Genomic DNA, 7799 nt, shown 5'->3' on the forward strand with positions numbered 1-7799 from the left:
TCCCAGCTTTTAGTAGACACTTTAGTAGCAAATTTATGTTCAATAAATACATAAAAGAATAAATGAATGTGTGAATAAATTAACCTGGGCTAACAAGAAGAGTTCACCTTTGAAATAAAACTTCTCCTGAGAGATCTGAATTATTGGGCACTCACATTCTGGCATGTATATATTTAATAATAGAACCCTAAGAAGCTAGAGCCTGAGAGGAGCTTAAGAATTATCAAAGAAAAGCTCTTCATTTTAAAGATGGCAACACTGAGGCACAGAAGGGTGAAATAACTTACCGATGGCCACACAATTAGTTGGTTAACGATGGGAGAAAAAAATTTTGATGACTCACGTCTTTGTTCTTTTTGCTCTACTTGGAGTGGACTAGGTTGAAGGAAAAGATAATTTTGGAAGGGAAAGGGGAGGAAATGAAATGACTAGGCAGGAACTCATGAGATCGTAAATGGTCAGTCAGAAATCAAGTATATTATAGAAGATGAGAGGATGGGGCTGGGCGTGGTGGCTCACGCCTGTAATCCCAGCACTTTGGGAGGCCAAGGTGAGTGGATCACGAGGTCAGGAGATCAAGACCATCTGGCTAACACGGTGAAACCCCGTCTCTACTAAAAATACAAAAAAATTAGCCAGACGTGGTGGTGGGCGCCTGTAGTCTCAGCTACTCGGGAGGCTGAGGCAGGAGAATGGCATGAACCCGGGAGGCGGAGCTTGCAGTGAGCCGAGATCATGCCACTTACTCTAGCCTGGGCGACAGAGCGAGACTTCCCCTCAAAAAAAAAAAAAAAAAAAAAAAGATGAGAGGAGGAAAAAGCACCATGGTCTTATGGGTGTGGAATTAGCAAGCACTTCGAAGTTATGAAAACCTCAGTTCTGAGGAGCTCTGAGCTCTTTTAAATACACAGGAATTTAAACAAGTATACCCAAATAGGTTTGAGGAAGGAATGTAGTCATATACTTCTAAAAACCAAACTTCTAAAAACTATTTTAATATTGTTTCTTAAATACACTGTAATGCAGTGAAATCAAGTGAAATCTTCCTGCTCACAGCAAACTTTCACTAGATTCCATAGAAAATGCACCAAATGTCAATGATAACGGTATTTATCAGGCCGGACACATTTTCTTCTTTATGCTTCTGTCAATGTTTCTGCAATGAGGACATATAATTCTATAATGAAAAAAGTAAACGTGCATCATGCACATATACCTGCCAAATACATATGTGTGTGCACATGCATGTAAGTTTTGTTTTTCCTTTTTTTTTTTTCCTGAGACAGAGTCTCACTCTGTCACCCAGGCTGGAGTGCAGTGGTGTGATCTGGGCTCACTGCAACCTCCACCTCCTGGGTTCAAGCAATTCTCCTGCCTCAACCTCCTGAGTAGCTGGGAATTACAGGCGCCCACCACCAAGCCCAGCTAATTTTTGTATTTTTAGTAGAGACAGGTTTTCACCATGTTGGCCAGGCTGGTCTGAAAGTCCTGACCTCAGAAGATCCGCCCATCTCGACCTCCCAAAGTGCTGGGATTACAGGTGTGAGCCACCGTGCCTGGCCTGTGTGTAAGTTTTAAGGGATAACCAGAATGACCATCACATTCTTGGAGTTAAATGTGGTACAGAAATCTCTAACCCGACAGTCAGGAGACCAGGACATGGGTTCCATTTGGACATCTTTCAGCTTTGTGACCATTTTATGTATGCAAAATAAGCATAACAACACTAGCCCTGCCTTATTCACAAGGTTACTGTGAGGCCTGAATGGAATATGGTGTTGAAGTATTAGGAAGCTATAAAGTACTACTAGCATAGGTAAGTAACTTGCTAAGGCTCTTTTTTTTTTTTTCTTTGAGGAGTCTTGCTCTGTCCTCCAGGCTGGAGTGCAATGGTGCGATCTGGGCTCACTGCAACTTCTGCCTCCCAGGTTCCAACAATTCTCCTGCCTTAGCCTCCTGAGTACCTGAGACTACACGTGCCCACCACCATGGCCAGCTAATTTTTTGTATTGTTAGTAGAGACGGGGTTTCACCATGTTGGCCAGGCTGGTCTCATTCTCCTGACCTCAGGTGATCCACCCACCTCAGCCTCCCAAAGTGCTGTGATTATAGGAGTGGGCCACTGTGCCTGGCCTGCTAAGGATCTTTTATTGGCTCCAGGTGAAGATGCTATCTATCTTGTGTTCTCCCACCTGCAGCACTGATGGCCCACAACCCTGGAAAGGCTAAACTTCAGGCACATCAGGTATTTCTCTCTTCCAGATTTGGTTTCACCTAATTAGTATTGACATGCAGAGAGTCTCTGGTTGCTAAAGAAAGACCCTGCAGTCATGCCTTCTCCTTTAGAACATCACCTTTATTCTGATAATAAGGGAGAGAGGGAAAGGAAGGAAGTAAGGAGCATCGTCATAAAAATTGGACCCACTGCTGCCTTGTAGGTGAGAGAGGGACTGACACTGGGCTCCATGTGCTGCTACAGAGGGTGTGAACACTAGCTTCAGAGTCTCCAGAGTCTTCTGTGTTTCCACATAATAGAAACCAAGGGCCAGGCACGGTGGCTCACACCTGTAATCGCAGCACTATGGGAGGCTGAAGCGGGTGGATCATGAGGTCAGAAGTTCGAGACCAGCCTGACCAACATGGTGAAACCCTGTCTCTACTAAAATACAAAATTTAGCCATGCATGGTGGCGTGTGCCTGTAATCCCAGCTACTCAGGAGGCTAAAGGAGGAGAATCGCTTGAACCTGGGAGGCAGAGGTTGCAGTGAGCCAAGATCGTGCCACTGCACTCCAGCCTGGGTGACAGAGTGAGACTCTGTCTCAAAAAAAAAAAAAAAATAGAAACCAAGATTCCTGAATTACCCCAATTAAATCATCTCTGGAGTGGGAAAGGCACAACAAAATGCTTGGTATGTTTCATGAGAAGCCCTGCTGCTTCTGCCCACCACTCGCACCCACCCCCAATCCCAGGCATTTTCTGCACATCGCAGTGAGTGCTCCTCCAGGGGTAGGGTGGGATCACCAGATGGTGAAGGTGGTATCCTATCACAGGAGATGGTTTTAACGAGATGTTATGTATTTTAAGTAACATGGTTCCTATTTGAATGAAATTAAAGATAATTCTATCCCAGTCTGTGTCATGGGAAAAACAGAAATTCATAGTGGTGGTGGGGTACGCAGGCTCGTGCCTATAATCCCTGCACTTTGGGAGGCTGAGGCGGCAGATAACTTGAGGTCAGGAGTTCGAGACCAGCCTGGCCAACACAGTGAAACCCCATCTCTGCTAAAAATACAAAAAGTAGCAGGGAGTGGTGGCAGGTGCCTGTAATCCCAGCTACTCAGGAGGCTGAGGCAGGAGAATCGCTTGAACCCAGGAGGCAGAGGTTGTAGTGAGTCAAGATCATCCCACTGCACTCCAGTCTGGGAGACAGAGTGAGACTCCTCAGAAAAAAAAAAAAAAAAAGAATGAAAGAAAGAAATTCATGGTGGTGTATTTCTTCACATGGTTGTTTTCCATAAGTAAGGATAATTTAGCTTAAAATATGTATCGTTTTCATAGCAAGGTTCAAAAAAGTATTCTTTAGCCCTTGCCTTCTATAATTCAGTTTTGCATATTAAATGTTGAAGTTATTTATGTATCATTTAATCCTATTTTTTCACTCTACTATATTAAATATAATCTCACAAGGAAATAAGATATATTTTTCTCAGTTCACGCCACTCTGAACTTCTCATGCCGTTTAAACAAGAGCTAGTGCGGTCATGCAGTTGTAATGGTCGGAAATTAAAGTTTGCTCATTTTCACATAACTGTTTTATGTCAATAAACAATAAACAATTGAAAGGTTAGAAGTTCACACAAGCCAAAAATTTTTCATATAAACATACACTTAATGGTTTATAAGATTCTTGCCAAATATGAGACAAAATGGCCCACACAGGCAAAAATGCCATCTCTAGATCCTCTGGGAAATAGCAAACTTATATTTAGAATTCACACCATCAATTACTCCTCCTAATGGTCTTTATATATAGTCATTTAATCTTCAAAGAAATTCTATATATTATTACTCTCCTCATTTTACAGATGAGGAAATTGAGATGCCAGAGGCCAAGAAATTTGTTCAAGAATATAACAAGGAAGAGACAATGCTAGGGTATAAATTTGCATAGTCAGGCTCTAAAGATGAGCTCTTAATTACTATAATATATAGGAGGCAACGTATCCAGCTTCTGTGGGAATACCTCTAGAGAAGGGGATGTCAATAACACATATACGGCTCAACTCCCTTTTGCACAGACACTCACTCTTTTAGTTGCTTGACGTTTAAATATCAATAAAACACTTTTTCTAATCTCAATTAGCATACAGAGACAAGACATCATATTGTGTTTCTTTGGGGGTGATTACCTCTGTAATCGTTAGACTAACAAGAAAATTGTGTGTGATAGAGGCATAAAATAGAAAATGATTCTTTCTGTTTGAAAAGTTGAGGAATGTTTTTTACAGGAGGTAAGTTTGACACTTAACTTTAAAGTTGAATTGATTGGTACCTTCATTGAAAATTTTCTCCTGAATGACCAGCATTAAATAAATAAGCAAACATATAACTTTGCTTGTTGACCTAGCCTCATATATAACGCAAGAAGTAAACATAAAAATATAAATGTTGTAAATGAGCATCAGAATCATCTACTATATGGAATCTTCTGGGAGAGCTACTTTTTAAAACTATAAATTAATGATGATCGCTAATAATTACTTAATTCTTTCATATGCCTCTTACTGTCCAAAAAGTATCATACACATTAATCACTTGATCAAAACAATGAATCTAGAGACAGGTACTATTACTAGTACTTCTTTTTCCTATATGGGAATTGATACCCAATGGAGTTCAGTAGTTTTCAAGAGCCACACAGCTATGACAAAGTGAAAGATTGAACCCAGGCAATCTGACTACAGAATATTTCAAACCGCTACACAATACAATCTCCTCTCTTGGAAAATGTTCTTTTACAGGGGAACTAGGTTCCTTTTGAACTTTGCTATCACAGTATTGGATAATTGACTGCACGAGTCTCGCCTCAAATTCCCAACTCATGCATGACTTTTTATTATTTTGTAGCAATAAAAGAGCAGTGGAGGTGGGGTGGAAGAAGACTTATTTTTGTCTTTGTTACTGCTATGTGGAGCAAGGGCCCAAGCTTTTAAAAACAAGAGCTCAGAGACATGGCCCTGGCCTTGGAAGATGCCCTGGAGATACTGAGGTGGTTGTACTTTTGCCAAAGGAGTGGCAGCCAGAGAACTGAGCCCAATGAATGCAAAGGCTGGTGCCTGGAAATATTGTGACTTGCCACAGAAAGAAGATGGAGAATTTTAAAGTTGGAAATCTGCCTGGTAAAGGATCATTTGCTGGTGTCTGCAAAGTTGAGTCCATACACACTGGTTTGGAAATTTCGGTCCAGATGATACTTAAGGAAGCAGTAAGAATACAGAGAGTCCACAATGAGATGAAAATGCACTGCCAGTTGAAACATCCTCCTACACTGGAGCTTTATGAATATTTTAAAGACAAGGATTGGATTAGACTTGATATTAGAAATGTAGCATAATACAGAAGGCAAAGGACACCTAAAGAACAGAATAAAAACCTTCTTAGGAAATGAAGCTTGACACTTCACCCACCAGGCCATCACAAGAATGTTGCATTTTCATTATTATGGTAAGTACACTGGTAACCTCTTTTCTAACCTCGTATGCATAATGTAAACATCAAGACTGACAACTTGGGGCTAGCAACTCAATTGGAAAATCACTGTTCTCTATTGTAAAATTCCTAATTATGTTTCCCTAGAAATTGCAAAGTGCACATGTACTTGCATTTAATGTTTGGTCCGTGGGCTGAATGCTTTGTGCATTACTTTTTTGTTGTTGTTGTTGTTGTTGTTTTTTGAGACAGAGTCTCACTCTATTGCCAGGCTGGAGTGCAGTGGCATGATCTTGGCTCACTGCAACCTCTGCCTCCCACATTGAAGCAATTCTTCTGCCACAGCCTTCCAAGTAACTGGCATTACAGGTGCTCACCACCACACCCAGCTAATTTTTGTACTTTTAGTAGAGACGGGGTTTCACCATGTTGGCCAGGCTGGCCTCAAACTCCTGACCTCAAGTGATCCACCTGCTTTGACCTCCCAAAGTGCTGGGATTACAGGCCTGAGCCACCTTGCCCAGCCTGTGCATTACTTTTGAGGACACATTTGACAATGGCACAGTCAAGAACACTAAATAAAGTAGTATTGGCAGATTATGAAATAGCAATTGTTTTGGAAGACAGCAAAACCTGAAGTATTTTCAGACATGTACATTATGAAGTATTATACCTTCTTTGTGCGCAAGTTAAAATCAGTCATAACTGAAAATCAAAAGGGCAATAATGAACATACTTCATCCAGAAGAGGTATCCACAAAACTTCTGAAAGAGGTCTAAGTATATCCAGGGATGGAGATATGATTACAATGTATTATCCAAATGATGGAAGTTTTCTCTTTCTGATAGAATGCATCCACCTACTAACATCAGTAAGTACAGGTTTAACAATTTACCAGAAACGTACTGGAGGGAATATGAATATGCTTCCAGATTTATTCCACCTACAGGATCTGTCTCTATTTTACAAGGTCATCTATTTTACAAGGTACTGTAAATGCATTTTGATGAAAAAAATTACCCTGCTATTATTGATTTTGAGGTCTGGTATTATGATAGAGCAAAAACTATCCAAAAGAGATTTAATTCAAGTCATTGCAAAATCTTGGAAAATGTGTGAGAAATCTTACACATGGAAAGGAGGAAGTAAAGTTGGTAGCTTGAAAATGTGTTCCACTGTGAACAATTCTCTGCAAACCTATCCCCAAGTCAAGGAGGCTGACAGGCTGAAGAAAGAGGCTGGCAAATCTAGTTTCTCAGAAAAAGAAAAAGTAATAGGGACGTACGAACAGAAGCCATATATCTGCCCTGAGATGAGATGGTGGATCCTCACACTGTTACCCCCAGACCCAGGGCTTATATACCATAGGGAAAGACAATTGCAGTAATTTGCTTAACGGCAGGATTTACGGCAAGTACATGCTCTTAAGAGTAGATTAAGTAGTAACCTTAGAGGCATTCCTAGAACTGGAGTTAATCAGAAGTCAACACAATGGGTTAGCATCCAAGATGGAGTTGCTTTAGCCTCCACAAAGAGAAAATGAAGATATATTTGGTCCATGCTAATTAGGGTTGTTCCATTTGTTTGAAACTGAAATCTATAATTTCCAAAGAAGAAAATAAATGTGGAAGTCGTCCTTCCTTTTTGGTATTTATAGACAATCTGGAAGTGGTAGGCCCCTAAGGCCTTATCACCTCCTCCTTCTGTGGGTCAAATTTTACAGTGAGAGGAAAGACATCTTTGAAAAGAATAATCATGACTAGTTTAATCATGACTAGTTCATCTTCTCTGCAATAGATACCCATATTTAACGTTTATCTATTGTTATATTACAAAGAATATGATTGCACAGCTACAACTTTGGGACAAACTCCTTTTCTGCCACTTTCAATGATCGTCTTCCAAAATCAGAACAGCTTTTGAATTCTATTTTGTGAAAAATGTTGTTTGAGTGACACAGTAAACCCTGTGGAGCTCTGTGGATGCAGTTGAATGATGGCTCCAGTTTATCATGCAGGCAGGATTATATTCCAACAGTTATATTTCACAGAAAGGCAAAATAACTAGGTACAGAGAAAACGAAAAATT

Source organism: Pongo pygmaeus, chromosome 7, assembly GCF_028885625.2.
Source record: "Pongo pygmaeus isolate AG05252 chromosome 7, NHGRI_mPonPyg2-v2.0_pri, whole genome shotgun sequence".
NCBI classification, from domain to species: domain Eukaryota; kingdom Metazoa; phylum Chordata; class Mammalia; order Primates; family Hominidae; genus Pongo; species Pongo pygmaeus.